This window comes from Furipterus horrens, unplaced genomic scaffold (genome assembly GCF_987537825.1).
Source record: "Furipterus horrens unplaced genomic scaffold, mFurHor1.1.pri manual_scaffold_6, whole genome shotgun sequence".
NCBI lineage: Eukaryota > Metazoa > Chordata > Mammalia > Chiroptera > Furipteridae > Furipterus > Furipterus horrens.
In genome coordinates this window covers 109,672,178-109,691,692 of record NW_028327176.1, presented here as the reverse complement: position 1 = coordinate 109,691,692, position 19,515 = coordinate 109,672,178, and the positions used below count along the sequence as shown (strand labels likewise).

Below are 19,515 nucleotides of genomic sequence, written 5' to 3'. Positions count from 1 at the left end.
CCTGGTTAATACCATCTGCGTTATGTGTTGCTGTTGTCTTGACACACTATGTTGTAAAAAGCAGTGGGACTCCAGTGACTGACGCTATACTCACATGGGCTGAGCAGCTGACAGGAATATCACCACTTAGTCTCTGAGGAACTCAAGGCAATTTACAGGCTTATTTAATTTTAGCCCATCTTCAAATGACACTATAAACTTGTAGGGGAGCAGATCCTGTCATCATAGCATGACAACTAGGGAAAACAAGACTCCAGAAGAACAGAGTGAATGAAGCCATCTGCAGGCCAAGGGATCAGAAACCCAGTTATGTACCAGGCCAGAACAAAAGAATTTGCTGTTTTAAAGTGGACCCAGACTAGCAGGATGAACTGTTAGGTAAGCCTTCATTTCAACAAGAATCTCCCTCTCCTTCTTTAGCACACAATGCCTTTAGCCTAAAATAATACCTAAAGGGGTTTGTGCTCACCTCCTCAACAAATGTCTCTCTGAGCCAGCCTTTCAGAAAATTCTTTCCCTAAAAGAATGCTGCTTTTTTCCTCCTAGGGCATCTTCTAATTCCTACAAAATTCATTCAGGTTAGACACAAAAAATAATAATTTTGCCTGGCCCTTAGAAATCCTACTTGATATATCAGATTTTTTAAAATTTTATTGTGATAAAGTAAACATAAAATTTATCATTTCTCCTTTTTTAGTGTAGAGTTGACTGCCAGCAGGTTCATTCACATTGTTGTGCAATCGTCGCTACTATTCACCTCCAGAAATTTTTCATCCTCCCAAAATGAAATTCTGTACCCATTAAACAATATCTCCCCATATCTCTCCTCCCCAACCCCTGTTAACCAATATTCTACTTACTTTTTCTATGATTTTGACTGTTCTAGCCACCTCATATAGGTGGAATCACACAATATTTGTCCTTTTGTGTTTGGCTTATTTCACTTAATGTCCTCAAGTTTAATCCTTTCAGCAGCATATATCAGAATTTCATTCCTTTTTAAGGCTAAATAATATTCCAATGTATATCTATAAACAAATGATAAATATTCTGTTTATCCATTCCATTTTATTACATTCGGGTTGTTTTCACATTTTGGCTACTGTGAATCATGCTCTCATAAACACTGTTGTACAAACATCTGTTCAAGTCTCTGCTTTCAATTTTTTTGTGTATCTCCCACAAGTGGAATTGCTAGATCATATGATAATTTTGTATTTAATTTACTAAGGAACCACCATACTGTTTTTCAGAGTGTTGCACCATTTTACTTTCTTACCAGAAATGTACAAGAGTTCCAAAGGTTCAAATTTTTCCACATCCTCACTAAGACTTCTGTCTTTTTTTTTTTTTTTTTTTTTGTAATAGGCATCCTAGTGAGTGTGAAGTTATATTTCATTTTGGTTTTAGTTTGCATTTCTCTGATGGATTAATGCTGAGCATCTGATATATCAGATATATGTCTATTTTATTCATTTACTTTTAATTGTATTTATCTAATTTTTTTTTCTTTTTAGGGCTTCACTGAAGTTCCAGTTCTTCCAAATTCTTGTCAACACATGGTATGGTCAGCCTTTTAAATTTTAGCCATTCTAGTATGAGTACTGCACTATCTCATTGTGATTAATTTGCATTTCCCTATGACAAATGATGGTTAGCAAGTATTCATTTTCCATCTGCATATCATCTTCAGGGGAATATCTATTCAAATATTTTATGCATCTTTTAGTTGGGTTATTTTCTGTCCTATCAATTAGGTTGTAGGAGTAATATGTGATTTTTATAGATTTACCACTTACATCACACAATGAATATTATGTCATATTGTCAGACATGTTTTGCAAATATTTTCTCCCAGTCTATAGCTTGCATTTTCACTTTTCAATGGTATCTTTTGAAGAGCAATTGTTTAAATTTGATAAAGTCCAATTTATTGATATTTTTCTTCTGTACTTTGTGTATTTTGTGTTATTTTAAGCAATCTTTGCTAAAGCTAAAGTCACTGTTATTTTCTTTTATGTGTAATTAGTAACTTATTTCCAAAAAAGTTAAGTAAATAAATACCAGAAACAGAAGGAAGACTTTGACTATCCACCCCTACCCTGTATTTGTGCCATGGAATCTCTGTTAGGATCCATAAACTCTCTACCCCTGATGATTCTATTGGCCTAAGTGACTGTATTCTGAAGAAGGCTAACAACTTAATGCATAAACAAAGCCTAAGAACTGGGTTAACAAAAATCAGTGTCCTCTATAAAAACCCCCTTCAGTAATATTTGATACATCATCCTAACTTTTACCTAATTCTTTTCTCTTTTCCAAAGAGTGTCATCATTCTACCTAGCTGGCTATTTAATGACTTTCTCCCTTCCTACTGATAGCTAAACTAGAAATTCCATAAAATCAAACTGTAAAAAAGTAAAATGAATTAAAATGTTGATTGAAAACTTAAAATTCTATGTCCAGATAATTATCCTTCAAAGGTAAAGGAGACATAAAGACTCTCTCAGACAAAAAGAAGAATTCATCACAAGCAAACCAGCCCTGCAAGAAATGTTAAAAGAAGTTATTCATGCAGAAAGAAAATGACATGTCAGGATCAACATAAAGAAAGAAAGTATGTCAGAGAAAAAATGAATAAAAATAAAATAAAATCTTCTATTTTTTTCTTACTCTTAATTGATCTAAAAGATTTTCTTCAAAGCAAGAATAGTAACAGTGCATTGAATGATTATTGATTATGACATATGGAAAAGTGAAGTGAATGATGGCAATGCCACTAGAGCAGAGGAATTGAGAATACACAATTATAAAATAACTATTACATATGAAGTGGTACGGTGTCATTTAAAGATTGATTTAGATTTGTTTTAAAATGTGCATTATAAATAGTAAGGCAACCACTAAAAGAAAGGAGATAAAATGAAATCACATAAAATGTTCAATTAAAACCAGAGAAGACAGAAAACAGGGGAGGGATGAAGAGAAAAATGCAAGAAAACAATAACAAGCATGATAGATACTAATACAACTACATTAATAATCAGTTTAATTGTAAATGATCTAACTGGGTAAATACTGATTCTCTTACCTATTGACTTCACTGAAAATTTCTGAAAGAGGGTTATATGAGAAGTCTGTATACTACTTTTGCAACATGTTTTATAAATTTTTAACTATTCTAAAATAAATATTTTATTTATTTTAAAATAAAGAGGTTATTTTAAAAAGGAATCCAGCTAAAACCAAGAGTCCATAATCTTAGATACCTTTAAATACTCCCCCACAAATGCACTGCATTAAAAACAGATAGTATTTTATCAATAGTTCGTCAGCTAATGTAGATTTAAAGACATGTTGTCTAAAATAGCACTATCCAATAAAACTTTATGTAATGACAGAAATGTTCCATGTCTGTCTATCCAACAGGCTAACCACAGAAACAATAATTAGAGATAAAACTGAAGAAAACCTATCTAAGCTGATAAAAAATTGTATAACTTAGTATTAGTGTCCAACTATGTTCCAAGTAAATTTCAAACAACATACTAAAAGTCTATACATTTCATTAAAGTGCTCAGTTAACAGAATCCATAAAACTTGAGGTAGAAACAGCAAGCAAACTGGTTTCTCTACCAAGAAATGTTAGGCTATCTAGCCTGATTTTTTTTTTTCCTTTGCAATACTTAATGACAACACAATCATATTTTTAGGGAAAAGGGACTATATATAACCCAAGATTGTAACCCTGCCAATCTGTCAATCACATGTGAAGATAGTAGAAAGACATTTTCAACCACAGAGGGGATTTATATGTTCTGAAAATATACCAATTTATACAATTTTTTAAAGATCAAGGGCAGTTATGTTGGTGAAACCCTTTTCCTTCACTTTTCACATTCCCCTCTCAAAGTACAGGAGCCATATTCCTGTTCAGCTCAATGTCTACCTTCTTGGGAAGGCTGGGGTAGAGAGTGCCTTGCATGCCTCTCTCCACTCCAAGCAGGGAGCCATGGCTGATCTAAGTGAAGAGAGCCTGCCCTTCATTAGTGCTCATTCCTGGGATAGTCACTGTGACTCAAAGCCAGAAATGGGTTCACTCACTCTCTCTGATTCTCCTCTCTGACTGCTGTAGTGGCCTGCTGTGTGGAACATGCCCTCTTCTTCCTGGCCTCAAGTGGTAGACCAGCAATACAGAGCCTGGAGGCTTGGGAAAATGCAGTACATTTCTGCATTTGACTGAATAGAGATTCATTTCTAGGTGATACATCCTCAGCTCTCTCAGCTACTGTGTCAGAGGAGAGATTTGGCTTTGGACACCCATTCTATCTCCTAAAGAATATTCTTGCATAGCAGGGACTGAGAAACTAAACAATTCAATTCATAGGCTTTTTTGCACCTAGAGTTTCTAGGTATGATTTAGGTTGTACCAATCAAATATACTCACAGGGGATTTGGAAAAGAATTTGTGTTGCAGAAGTCTCCTTCTCCAGCTGCTGCTGCTATTTCTGCTGATGAGCACAGTCGTGTAGGCCCATGGTTTTGGGGCAGCATTAGCAGTCAGTCCAAAGCTTCATGGCTGTCAAAAGGCAGGCCATGGGCCATCCATTTTCCTGGCACATTTTATAACAGGTGGGACATAGTTGTGTAGCCAACAGCCATAGAAGCAGTTTCCAGATCATGGCCTTGCTTGACAGGACCACTCTGGAGCTGAATGCTTCCTGATAATATGAGAGGGAGAAAATCCCTAGATGGCCTGGTTCTTGACTGTGGCCTGAGAGTCACTCTTTTAGGTTACTCTAGACACAGTCTATTTCTTAAGCCTTTCTGATTATTTTATAAACTATTTGATACCTTATGATTTTTTCTGCTTAAAGCTAACAGGAATGGATTCATTTCTCTCCACTGAACTGTCTGCAGATGACTCTGACCAACACAACCATAGGGCCATGTACTTTAGGCATTATTAATCACTCTTGGCTCTCCATATCTGTTATGAATTATTAAAAATTTGGAGAGGAAAAGGAATGGGAAGTTAAGTTAACCTAAACCTCCAAAGGTAGTCAGTCAAGTAAGAATGGCATCAAAATTAAAAACAGTATTTTAAACAATGTTGTTGCATAAAAGGACTAGTGGTGAGCACTGAAAGCAAATAATGATTAACTATACAAAATGATTACAAACATGACCATAAAATGGAATAAAAATATCAAAAACATTACAAAAAATATTAACATAAGTATTAATTTAACCACTCCTACGACCTAATGCCCTGGCTGGTTTGGCTCAGTGGATTGAGCGTCGGCCTGCGAGCTAAGTGTCGCTGGTTCGATCTTCCAGTCAGGGCACATCAGAGAAGGAAAACTCTGACTCCAAAAAACCTCCGCTGCCTTGCGGCATACCTCTTCAAGGGAAAGGCTAAGGGAGTAAACCCCGACAGAAAATCCGGAGCCGGAGTCCCTAAGGCGGTTTGACGTTGTAGTCAACACCGGCAACTCCTGCGGCGCACCTGAAGCCAAGCTGTATTGACTCCGTCTTTCCCTTGGACCCTTCAGCTGCGAAGAGAGGGGGGGTCTGCTGCATGGGCAACAGCAGACCCTCCATATCACCCTGCCCAGTCTCTGTAGCTTCAGCTTCACTGGAGAGGACACTCCAGCGTCATCGCAAGATGTCGATTCAACACGGGAGGAGACAGATACCGTGTCACTCCCGAGTTGGACTGCACAGCCATTCTCGGCGGTGCAGATAGACCCTTAAGAAGCTACACCATTGTCTCTCGAGACGGACGGCTGCCGACCTACGACCTACTACCCAAGATAAAACTAATCAAGTTCAAGAATTTAGTAATGGGTCAAAAATAAAAGTGACATATAGGGATATCAAAAAGATGCTCTTTAATTCTTACTGAAGGTTTAAAATGTAGATGGAAAGATGTTTTTAAAAACAAAGTGAACCTCGCATGTGCCTCCCAATTGTTGGAGGAGAAAAAAAAGCAAATAAATATGGGCCATCTATGGAACAAGTGACAAAAATTAGAAAGTAATCATGACAAGGAAAGATAAGTCATAAAATAAGATAACAACAGTTCAAACACTTCATATCATATATGTGAACAGTATAAATTTATCAATTGAATGATAATGACACTATATACTGCTTACAAAAGAAACAACAGAATCACAATGATTAAAATGAGTTACAAGTAAAAACCTTATGGGAAATACATCAACTACAAACAAAAACAAAAAGCCACAGAGGCAGCATATTTATTTCAGACAAAGTCAAATTTTAGATTCAAAATATTAAGTGGAAAAAAAATGGTCATTTAAAAAAACCTTACTCACAAAGAAAGGATATATGCTGTCATTTGATTAAATATATGAAAAACTAAGAAGTACCAGGAGTAAAGTATGGGAACACAATCATTTGGGAAGTTCATAACTTCAAGTTCTAGCAGACCATGTTACTGTTAACACAGACATTTTAAATAATAGAGGAAAAGAAAAATGTGTTCCTTATTAAAAGGGAGTGAACTCTCTAAGAATACTCATCTCTTCCTGGTTATAGTGTAAAACAAAAGACTCCTCTTCTTGAAAAAAAAGTTGAGAACTTGTGTTAGGAATCTTAATGTTTACAATTCTGGCACAAAAACTCTGTGTTTACACAGATAAATGAAGATACTGTAATTCTAGGTACAGGATATTAACAGCTGCCATTTAAATGCTAATGATCTCTTTTATAAGTGCACTAATCCTATTCATGAGGGCTCCACCCTCATAACCTAATCACCTCCCAAAGGCTCTACTTCCTAATACCATCATATTGGGGGTTAAGATTTTAACATATGAATTTAAGAGGCACATAAAAATTAACTCCATAATACTATCTACAAGGCTAAGACAGACCCTAAGACAGGCCATAAGGAGATCCGGATTTAGTCTGAGACTTAAAATAAATATGGTACTCTTATTTAATTTTTCCACTAAGTGAAACCTTATACAAAATAAAGCTACTTCAGGATACTATTACCAAGGCACTTTATCATTTTTCTAAATTAATCTAATTAGACTCCTAACAGTAAAAGATATACCTTTTACAAATGACCAGGATTGTGCTATAAAGTCCATTGTAAATAGCCTTAGTGTGTTAGTATGTGCATCAGTCTTTGGCTGGGAAGGTTGTATGGATCGATTAAATTAAGGTTATCACATCAGATCAATTAGGATGTTTTGGTTGTGAAGTACAGAATATAAAAGTCAAATCAGTTTTTTAAAAAGGTGGGGTGGGGACATTTATTGGCTCACAGAACTTCAGAGTCAAATGGCAAGAATGACTTTAAATAAAGCTGGATCTAAGAGCTGAATCCACATCACCAAGACCCAGTCTCAGTCCTGGCTCTGCTTCCCTCTGTATTGTTTCCACTCGTAGGAAGCTGCTCCTTTGAAGGTGACAGTAGAGAAGGGAAAATGGCTGCCAGCAACCTCAGACTTACATTCTTCTTTTCTCAACCAAAGCAAAATAGAAGGGCTTTTCTCACCCAACAAATTGAGCAGAAGTCCCGGGCCTTGATTCCTTGGGCCCAAATTGGGTCACATACCTATTTCTAAACCAATGCCCATGGCCAGGAATATATAAGCTACAGTGACAGGCTCAGGCTGCATGCCAAACTCAGTCACGTCCCAACAACTTTAAAAATAATAACAACAATAATAAAAGGAATGGAAGCCTGGCAGCCCCAGAAGAATGTGTACCACTGTCATACTTTCAGTTTGAAAAACCAAACAGGAAATGAACTGAGATAAAGAAATGAGCTTAGTAAAATATCACCTTAGCTTTACTTTTAAAAATCTTGCTAATTAAGTACTCTGCCTTTCTTCAGCCATGTGGCACTCACTGTAAGTTCACCTTGGGTGTCTGTGAAGCTGAGGAACACAGTCAAAGAATACTGAGTAGATCTGGCAATGCAGAATGTCCTTAACATTTTTATCTTTTTTAAAAATCGTATCCTAACCCACAAATTTCCAATCATACTTCCAGACAGATCATCATTTGTGGCAGAAACTGTTCTCAATTTTTTATTAAAAACCTCATTTGCCAGTAGCCTCATATATTTTTTAAATGTCTGGCCTAATTTCTTCAAATCTGCACTCTCACATATTTTCCTTGACTATAATTAGTCAGTAAGACTTTTTAGCATAGAAGTAACTCCAAGAAACTAAATTACAAGTCAGCACTGATTTTTGTTTTTTATGTTTTTCTTGACTCTCAGGAAAAGTGTTTGTTTTTTCCTCTGGGAAAAAGCCACCATAATAAGTTTCTTATTTTTACCCCTTGATAATAGTTATTATTATTAGAAGGTATTATTATTATAAATACTTAAAGTAACACATCAGAATGATTAGGTTGAGTTTAAGCAGCCTCTCTAGTCTGTGACTACAGTGTAGCAAAACTTCCAAAAGTCAGAAAAAGAAGTTAAAACAAATCCCTTACCAGTTGCTACACATGGGGTGGATCGATAACACTAACTTACAATTTTTCATATGAAATTCAAGCATTCTGAAGTTTCCTTTTTCTATTCCCTGAATACCTGTCCTCTACCCTTCAAAGGACTGTGGGCTGTGGGCTGCAAAGCAAGGAGAGGTGACTCATACACAACAACATCCTCCTCTGTTTAAATTGTAACATCTGGCAGTTCTGGGCTACAAGGCTATGATGAAAGAGCACAGAACTTTGATGGTTTATTCTTCAATAGTTAAGGCAGAGGAGCATTGTGAAGAAGCGCACAAGTTTAGGAGACGAGCATGGCTGGGTTCCAGCTACAGCTCTGCCATCTACGGTCTTGTGTGTGACCTTGAGTATATTACTTAACTTTCTAAGAGCCTCCTTTCTTCATCTTTTAACATATTTATCTTTCTTCGTTGGTAAGAGAATAATAATAATATTTATCTTTCTTAGTTGATAAGAAAATTAAGTGAAGTATTTGTTATGAAGTGTTTAACATAAAACTTTAAAATAATAGCTAATATTTACTGAGCATTTTTTATGTATCAGGTATAAGAAGCACTCTATTCATGCATTTATCCAATAAACAAATAGTTATGAGTACTTACAATGTACCAGGCATTGTTCTCAAAGATTAGGTTATATTCAGTGAAAATAAATAAAGATTCTTGCCTGGAGCTTAATATTTGTTGAATAGCTATTAAGATTATAATATAATTATAAGCATAATACATATTATGCCCCTGGCTGGTTTGGCTCAGTGGATTGAGCGTCGGCCTGTGAGCTAAGTGTCGCTGGTTCGATCTTCCAGTCAGGGCACATCAGAGAAGGAAAACTCTGACTCCAAAAAACCTCCGCTGCCTTGCGGCATACCTCTTCAGGGGAAAGGCTAAGGGAGTAAACCCCGACAGAAAATCCGGAGCCGGAGTCCCTAAGGCGGTTTGACGTTGTAGTCAACACCGGCAACTCCTGCGGCGCACCTGAAGCCAAGCTGTATTGACTCCGTCTTTCCCTTGGACCCTTCAGCTGCGAAGAGAGGGGGGGTCTGCTGCATGGGCAACAGCAGACCCTCCATATCACCCTGCCCAGGCTCTGTAGCTTCAGCTTCACTGGAGAGGACACTCCAGCGTCATCGCAAGATGTCGATTCAACACGGGAGGAGACAGATACCGTGTCACTCCCGAGTCGGACTGCACAGCCATTCTCGGCGGTGCAGATAGACTCTTAAGAAGCTACACCATCGTCTCTCGAGACGGACGGCTGCCGACGAATACATATTATATATAAAACCAACAACAACAAAAAAACAAAGATGAAATTCCTCAAAGTTAATTGACATGATAAAGACTTGCCTAAAGTCCTTGGGAGCAGCTGGCCTCTGCAAACACTTCAGGGATAATGGCACAATGAAGTCAGCCAAGCAAACGTCAGGAAACAGAGACTCTCCCCAACTAGGGACTCTGGTATCATTTTTCAGCTGAGTTCCTTCTGACTGGAGAGAAATGAAAGCAACATGAAGATTTTCTGCAATGCTGAAACTCTACTAATGTTCTCAACATCTAAGGAAATGTATTGTAGTAGACTATTCATCTTTCTTAGTTCCTAGAAGAGTTTTAGGATAGTCACTGCTCTCCCACAATTTCAAATTGCAGCAAAGGACCATTTAGCAATATACTAAGGTTGAAGTGACATGTGGAACAGAGCTGTGACTTTCAGTTTCTAATCATTGCTATCTGCTCTTACACACAAAATTAGATTTGCATTTTTGGACACTACTCCTGCTCTTGACTGGAATATATCTTGAGTATCATCCATCCAAATCAGAAACAGGATCGGAATTGTTTAAAGGGAAGCTGCCACCTATTGTGTTAATCTCTATTGTTGGTTAGCTAGGAAAGGAAAACAGAAGAAATTTCACTTGACAGAAAACAATGAACCATGTCTGTATTGTGGCTAAAGGAAGAGTGTTCAAAAAGTGTTGGGGAAACCATCAGGGAAGTATAAATCAAAACCACAATGAAATACCACTTTATATCTACAACATGGCCATATTAAAAAAGACATAGAAAAACAACTGTTGCTGAAGATGTGGAATAAACTGAACCCTCATGCATTGCTGATGGGAATTTAAAATTGTGTAGCTGCTGTGGAAACAGTCTGGCAGTTACTCAAAATGTTAATAAGCATCGAGTTACCGTAGGATCCAGGAATTTCACTTGTAGGTATATACCTAAGAGAAATGAAAATATGGATCCACATAAAAATTGTACACAAATATTCACAGCTGCATGATTCAAAATAACCAAAAACTGGAAGCAACCCACATGTCTACTAACTGATAAATGGATAAACAAAATGTAGACTATCCATGCAATGGAATAATTAATAATAAAAAGGAATGAAGTATGGATAGCTGCTACAACATGGTTAAACCTTAAAAACATTACACTAAGTGAAAGAAGCCAGTCACAAATGATCACATATTGTATGATTCCTTTTGTATAAAATGATAAGAACAGGAAAATCTATAGAGACAAAGTAGATTAATGGTTGCCAGGGGCTGAAGGGAGGAAGAACAGGAAATGACTGCTAATGGGTACAGGATTTCTTTTTGGGATAATGAAAATGTTCTAAGATTGGATAGTGGTGATGGTTGCAGATCTCTGTGACTATAACAAAAACCATTTAAATGTATACTTTAAATGGTTGCATTGTATGGTATATCAATTATATCTCAAGAAGCCCATTTTTAAAGCATTGGGCACTGTGAGCAGAATAAATTTGTCTTTACCCAAAATATCTCTCTTTTTATCATTATTCAGTATTTCCCTTTATGGTATGATTTCAGGCTTGGGAGAGGGCTCTGTTCCTGAAACACCTCTTGCCCTTGCCTTACACCTGTTTCACTAAGCTTATGAAATTATACCTTATTAACGTCACACCTTTGGCTTAAGGCTTTGCTTCTAACAAATATTCAAAATAGCTCAGAGAAGGATTTCTCATTGAGCTTTATCAGTCATGTGCTGTTTCTCACAAATTAGTTTGTCAGATCTTTTGCTGACAGAGTGATTTGGTTGACAGCAAACAGAATGAGGATAAAGTGCCACAAGGTGGAGAACGAGGGCACAGAGAAAAGAAGATTGGGGACACGCACATTTTCATCTCAATATTTTAACAGCATTGATCCTAGTGTCTACCTGTCGTTGCTAATGCTCTGACCCATGTCCTCTTTCTGTTCCTTTTTTCACCCATTGATCCATAAAACCCCTGCATACTGCAAGGACTAATTCAAAGGCCATTTATACCAAAAAAAACCAAACAAACAAACATGATTTCTTAAAACTACTACTCATATTTCCATTTCCTCTGCTTTTGGTCTATATCTTTAATTTGAAATTACACTGAAATTCTTGTATTCTGCTTCATATAAACCAGTTCTTCTCTTAGTACAAAAAAAATTAGTTCTATAATATGTCTATATCATAATAGTAAATAGGCTTTCTTTGGAGTATTAATTACAGCTGGTAGTCAGGAGCTCTCTGGAAAGGACTCCAAACCTTTTCCACCCTCAATGAGTATTCTGTGATCAATTAACTATGTCTGCAAGTGAAGAATATGTGTGTCATTCCTGACAGTCATGCTTTCTTAGGGAGTCTTTTGTTATCCCTCTACCTTATAATCAGATATGATTTTTACCTACACAGCAGAGAAACTTTCTTCATTATTTCATACCAGTGTGAACTGGCTTACTAGTGATATCATTTGCTAATAATCCTAACACTCTATATTCTAAATCACTATGTGATACTACATTTCATCTTTCCACACTACCTATATGACCTAGATCTTCTGACCTCCATGAATAAGAAAAATAATTTTAAATATATAACTTTAACATATTGTGTAGCAGACACTATTGGTTGCCTACCCAGCATCCATCTCCTCACCTTTTCCTCCTCCTTCCAAAAACAACTACAATGTCATCCTATTATCTACCCTTTTCCATGGATCTATGGGATTCATCAGAGAGTGGTGCCACTACCAACCAAGGAGTTGAAGCCTGTTTGGATGAAGCCAGTCATGACAGTCAGATTCGCCTGTCTGGAGCTGGTTTATTTATTTTATTTTATTTTTGTTGATTGATTGATTGTGGAGAAAGAGAGAGAAAGAAAGAGTATGGCAAGGGAAGGGAGGAGAGGAGAGGAGCCTCTCTACCTCGCTTTTAAGACTCACAGAAATAGATTTTCTTTCTCTAGATATTGCTGTGTCTGGATATTATGCCCATAACTGCTAACACCATCAAGCTGTTAGTTTGAAAACAAGGTTTACTCACAGAGGAGGGCAGAGAAAATGCCAGGGAGGCAGAGCCAAAGTCATGACAACTAAGATCTAAAGCTGGCCCTATGGTTGAATTTCTTGTTAAGAGAGGTAATAATCCTGGTGTTTTTTAAAACCCTCTTGAATACAGTGTACTGATATTCACCCTGGTTGATGTATATATTCATTTCAAACTATAGCTATACCTATATATTTAACAGCACACACATAAATTCATCATTAATCAAAATATCCTTATTGTGTGTGTGTATAACTTCAAGTGTTCTAACACTTCTAAAGTACAACTATCTTACAGGAATTACAATCTTCAATTAAAACAAAGTAACTGAGATCCAGGCATGTCAAAGATTACACAATTGGTTAGTGGCATTTTTATTCCTCTAGGCCATCTGGCTTGGATCTAACTGTGGCATTGTTAATAACACAATTAACTGATGTTCCATCGGGGGGGGAAAAAAAAAACACAAGTGCATGCTTCGTGCCCGACATCAACCTAAGGACTGGCAATACACTTGAAACAACCGTCATCTCACGGAGCTTTTAATTTTTAGGGAAGAAACATTTAAACAATTATTGGGAGAGATTATTACACAAAAAAAATTGTAGTAAGTCCTATGAAGGAAGCAGTCTTGAGTGTTTAAGAGAATATAAACGCGTTTAGAGAAACCTAATCTGGCCCAGGATGTCGGAATGGCCTTCCCCATGGAGCTGAACTTTAAATTAAGATCTGAGGATAGGAAGAAATTAGTTCAGTGAGGTGGAGGGGTTGGGTGGAAAGCATTTCAAGGAAAAATAATATGTATGTGCAAGGCCCTAAGGCAGGAAGGAGCTTAGGTTTCTCCAGAAACAAAGAGCAGGTCAATCTGCAGAAGCATGATGTGGATGGGGATGGGAATGGGGTTGGGGATGTCCTGTGTGACAAGGTTACAAGGGCCAGGAGTGTTAAGAAGAATCTGAAGCCATTGGAGTTTTAATTAGGTAAGTGACAAGATTGGATTTACACTTGTAAAGTATTGGAGGATAGATTAAAGAGAGGCAAAAGTGAAAGGTGTAGATGTGATTATTGAAGAGTAGGCAAGAAACGATGGTGGCTTGGACAAACTAATTAATTTGTCTTTCTCTTTCCTGAGTGCTTCTGCCACTCAAATCTTCCTGCACTCCAAAGCAACGCTATCTCCTATCCTGGAAATAGCACAATCCACAAACCTTCATGGCATTGGGATTCAATTGCATTTCAATCACCTTTCAATCCAAGATAGTGGACAAGAATCACAGAGAAGCCTTCCCCTGGTGCCTGAAGTGGTAGTTCCAAAAGTGGGTACCTTAAGAGTTACGGGTCTCTCTGTGCCTGCACTCTGCTCATGTTCTACAAATTTACTGTCCGTGAGGTTGTGGTTTATGGCTTCTCTCCCGCACAAGGCTCACACCAGGGGCCTCTCAGCAACACAAGAAAAACCAATTACAAAATACCTGCCTCAGTAACTGAACGGCCTAAGTTGCTAATAAGGACAGAATCTTAAATATAAGCTGGTTAATTGTTGAGCAACAGTTACCACCAATGACTACCTTAGGCCTGCAGCCCTTCTCTTTGTTGATAATTACACAACAGATTCCGTGTTGTGTTAAGGACTCTGCTGTGGCGATCAACGGGAGGCAGTGGCAGAGGAGACCCGCGCCCATCCGTGGCTGGGCAGGGTACAGGACAGCCACAGCAGGGGCTGCAAACGGATGGAGCGGCTGGGTCCGCGGGTGCGGCCATTTCGTGGCCCAGAACGCAAAAGGCCAAGTTTGCGTTCATCTTTGACCTCCCTTCCTACAGCCCTTTGTCGGGGGGGGGGAGCTTCTCAGGCGGCCTGGATGGCGGTGAAAGCACTGTCGTGGGCTGAGGGGAACCGCCCAGCAAGCGCCCTCCTCGTCGCTGCTATGATCAGGGATGTTCCCCCAGAGGGGCCTGAGGAGAAGCCGGGGTGCGGGCAAGCAGCCCCCCACCTTGCGGGTAGGCCTGGGAGCGCCTGGCCTGCTTTGGTGCAGGCCCGTGTGGGCACGGCAGCACCTCCGACCCGAAGGCTGAGGGGGAGTTCCGCACCCTGGGTGGCTAAGCCTCCTGAGGCCGGCCCGTCCTCCGTTTGAGCACAGAAGCGGCCCTTGTGAACCTGCGCGGCATCTGGGTGCGGATTAAGAAGGAAGGGCACGGAGGAGGAGGAAGATGGCGGCTCCCAGGAGCCAGAGCAGCATGGGGAAAATGACTTCTCTGGAAGTCAGGTTGCCATCCAAAATTGTTACTCATTCCAGCGATTTTACCTTAGAGACATGTGGAAGACATAGGACTGGAAGTTTTAAAAATTGGACAAGTCACGTAATTGGTTTTAACATGTTGAGCAATAATTAGAAATTACGTGAAAATACGTCCTGGGACCTTCATGGAGGACGTTTTCTTCAGGCTGATGCACAGCTAGGAGTGGTAAAAATCAACAGCCCAAAGGAAGGAAAGAATACTCACTTCATATCTAAAATTGACATTAATCTGGTAGGATTAAATTAGCCCGAAGATGTTGTACCTATAGTGAAGAAAAAACAAGAGTTTGAACCACGACTGGAGCCTTAAGTTGAAAGTACAATAGAAATGTCACTGCATTACTTGTCTGTCTCCTCTGTCTTCTGATTCAAAAGTGTGTTGGACTTAAATGATTCAGTCATTTTGTTCAATGATGATGATGATGATGACAATATCAGGACTAACAGAAAACTTATCTCCTGAATTTTATGATTCAACATGTCTTCCCTAGAACCAACATCTGGAAAAGTAGAAGCAGCACTAAATGAAAATACCTACAGAGTAGAGCATGAAATCAAAACCCTTCCAACAGATTTAGAGTTAAACACAGTTATATTACCAAGGAAAGCAAGAATAACAGTTTGATAATTCTATTACCAACACATCTTTAAAATATCATAAGATGATGTCTCTTTTCTTTGCCAAAGTAGGGAAGTTTTCTTTCATTATTTTCATTATTTTTTCAAATAAGTTTTCTTGCTCTTCTTCTTCTGGCATCCGTATGATTCAGATGTTGGCACATTTAAAGTTGTCCCAGAGATTCTTAGTCCTCTTCTCGTTTTTTTCAATTCTTGTTTCTTTCTGTGTGAGTGAATGGTTATTTCTTTCTTTTGTTCCAAATCATTTATTTGAATCTTGGCTTTCTTCCCATCATTGTTGGTTCCCTGTATATTTTTCTTTGTTTCACTTTATATAACCTTCACTTCTTCCTTCATTTTGTTGCCATACTCAATCAGTCAGGTCTCTGAGCACCCTTATCCCCAGTGTTTTGAACTATGTATCCAATAGGCTGGCTATCTATGTTTTGTTTAATTGTTTTTCTGGGGTTTTGTTCTGTTCTTTCATTTGGGCCATATTTCTTTGCCTCCTCAATTTCGCAGCCTCCCTGTGTTTGTTTCTATGTATTAGGTAGAGCTGCTTTGATTCTGTGTCTTGGTAGTGTGGCTTAATGTAGTAGGTGTCCTGTATGGCCCAGTGGCATAGCCTCCCTTATCACCCAAACTGGGTACTCATGTGAGTTCTTCATGTAGGCTGAGTACACCCTCCTCTTATAGTTGAGCCTTGGTTGCTGTTGGCAGATCAATGGGAGGGATTTAGCAGACCAATCAGCTGCAAGGATTGGCTTGACCACTGACCACCAACCTCCACCCTCCATGGAGGATTAGCTGTGCAGGGATCAGGAAGCATAATTGGTAGGAACAAAATAGACAGGGGGTTGTTAAGAATAGTATAGGAAAGGGTAAAGCCAAAGAACTTACATATATGACCAATGGACATGAACTAAGGTGGGGGGATTGCTGGAGGGAAGGGGGCACTGGGTGGTGGGGGACAAAAGGGAAAAAAATTAGAACTGTAACAGCATAATCAGTACATATACTTAAAAATAAAATATCATAAAGTGACATCTCAATAAACTTTAATTGATCTTATATCTTCAAACTGGAAGTTCTTTTGAACATGTTGTTCTAAACTATGGAAGTGTATACCCAGTAGGAACACTCTTTTGGCTATTTTTTGTTGAGATTTTATTAAGATATAACTGGAAGAACCAGAAAATTATCCTGTAGGTATTACTTTAAATACCACTGATGTAACTCTGAATGGTATAATGTCTGAAAATTACTGTGTGTGTTTCTACATATAGTACCAGCAATTTATCAAAGCCTGAAAATAAGCCTACAAAGAATAGAGTTTGAAATAATTGCAAAGAATAAATGAGTTAACAATTCTGGAAGAACAATACATTATTTTAATTTTTCAAATTGGCCTTGATCCTGGCAAATATGGTATTTGAAATTATTACTACTAATATTGATATGAGACAATGTTTCTACTTTCTCTGTGAAAAATCCCTTTGAAAGAGCCAACAGCAGATGTGTTGTTGCCTGTGAAGGTAGCATCAAAGGAAAGTGTGTGCAAAAAGCAAACAAATTTTTCGATATGTCCTTTGAATCTGAAATACAACTTTGAAACAGACAAGAATTCCAGTGTTTTGATGAGAAAAAAAAAATGTAGAAATTCATACCACTTCCACTGGTCCTATTTTTAAAAATTGATAGTGTATCAACCACCTCCAACTAAAAGAGGCCATCACTAATGAAGATCTGTTCTGATTCACCTTTTTTTTTTAAGCCAGAATTTTAAAATTATATTATCACAGATTTTTATTTGAAGTAGGTTAATTTTTCACTAAGCTTTTAGCAAATCTTTAGCTTTCTATCAAATTTTATTTATTTGCTTTCTGGCATCAAACTGAGTTTTGAATTCTAATATGGCCACTTACTGTGTGACATTTGAGAACTTATTCTGTCTCTACCTGTGTTTCCTTGTTTTAAAAACAGGAATAATAATGTCTTTCTAAAAGGGTTATTGTGATAATTAAGTGACATAATCAAGGTGTAGGCAGAGTTCTTGGTATATGTGAAGTGTTCAGTGCTAGCCTATTATGTTGTTGTTACAGTGTTTTCAGCCTTTTAGAAAGATGGGTTTTGGGGGTTTTGGGTTTTTTTTTTTTTTAGATTAGGTAGTAACCTTTGAGCAACTACACAAGCATGGTTTCATTCATTTCCTTTAATAAATATTCTAAGTGCCAAAAAATTATGTCACCATCACTATCATCATGTTTATTATTTTATGTCAGAATATGTTTCTAGCTAATCTAGAATAACCATCAAAATATGGTGAAATTATTGTAAAGAAGAATCAGAACTCTGTCTCTCTCTTCTCTATTGAAGCGATTGTTATCTGATTAATCAAAAGACTGTTACTAATAACCCCAATTCTTACCATAATATTTGAGGCACTATTTGATAAAAAAATAAATAACTGGGAAAGATATTCATTTAGTTTTGCTCATAATCAAGTCTTGCCAACAAATTAAAGGTCAATTAATTCTTTCTACAATGTCAAAATTGCAAACAGTCTTATTTTTTTTGTGAAGATGTTTCTACAAGGTGATATAGGATATGATTCGTCAATAATAGAAAGCCACGCTTAAATCTTGTTTATTTCGTCAGAGGAACATTAATATAAGAAATCAAATTTACAATTCACCAAGAAGGTCATGGCCTGTATTGTCAAAGGAATTTAATATGCATATACATGTCTGTAACTATTTCTTTAAAAACAAAAGAATGGACTATATTTAAGTTAAATCTGACATTAATAAAGAAAGAAATTGACAATGGAGCATACTACCTGAAGTCTTTGAACAACTGAAAATACATAAAACCTTCCACGAATATCTTAAACTCTTAAATCAGCCACAGAATATGAAACAGTATAAGGAAAATAGTTCAGTACAAAATTCAAGGCAGATAATCTTCCTTTGTCAAGCTGGCAAATACATGTTACAAATCCACCAATCCTCAGTCTCACTTTCCCAAATTCTACCTCAAGTAATTATATTTCAAAATCTGTTTTAATGGTCAGTTTGATGGAGCTTTCCATATAGTTTTACTTTACTAGATTTTTTAGACAGTTTTAGAATTTCACTTGATAAAATTGCAAGTGGATGTTTCTGGTTTTTTGTTTCCTATGTCAAGCACTAACTAGTTTATTTTTGTTGTGGTAGTTTAGTTTGGTTTTGTATTGTTTCATTTGCTACCTAGAAATCTTTGACAAAGCAAGTACTAAAAGAGTTCCACATTTTCTAAGGTACCAATGTATCAAATCATTTTTTTAAATCCTCAATGGGAGACATTTTTTCCTTGCTTTTAGAGAGAGAGAAACATCAATGTGAGAGAGGAGCACCAATCAGTTGCCTCTAATATGCACCTGGACCAGGGCTTGAATCTGCAATCTTTTGGTTACGAGACAATGCTCCAACCAACAGAGTTACACAGGCCAGGGCCGACCATTTTTAATTTACCAAACTGTTCACAGGAAATAAGAGAAAAAATTTCCCTTTAAGCTACCATTGTGAATTGTGATAATAGCAGGCAAACAATGTATCTTAAAGCCCCATTTGTTCACCTTAGTCTTCGCTGCCATTTAATTAACCTTATTAATCTAACCATGGGTAATATTGGTTCTGTTTATTTTCCCAAAGATGAAAACAAGAGATATTATCTTTCAGTATTTTGTCCAAAGCATCCATTTTGAGATAATATAAGCAGAGA

The 19,515-nt window shown here is 37.4% G+C and overlaps 1 long non-coding RNA gene and 1 pseudogene across 1 annotated transcript in view; both read left to right on the top strand.

Annotated features, from left to right (window-relative positions):
* The first annotated feature begins 252 nt into the window (after window positions 1–252).
* LOC150007224 (uncharacterized) overlaps window positions 253–19,515 on the top strand; it is a 76,485-nt gene continuing 57,222 nt past the window's right edge. Inside the window, exons 1-2 of the long non-coding RNA XR_016511796.1 lie at window positions 253–378; window positions 1,518–1,562. This is a non-coding gene — a long non-coding RNA (uncharacterized LOC150007224). The remainder of the gene's footprint in view (window positions 379–1,517; window positions 1,563–19,515) is intronic.
* The window catches only part of LOC150007225 (small ribosomal subunit protein uS2 pseudogene), a 41,013-nt pseudogene continuing 36,544 nt past the window's right edge, over window positions 15,047–19,515 (top strand).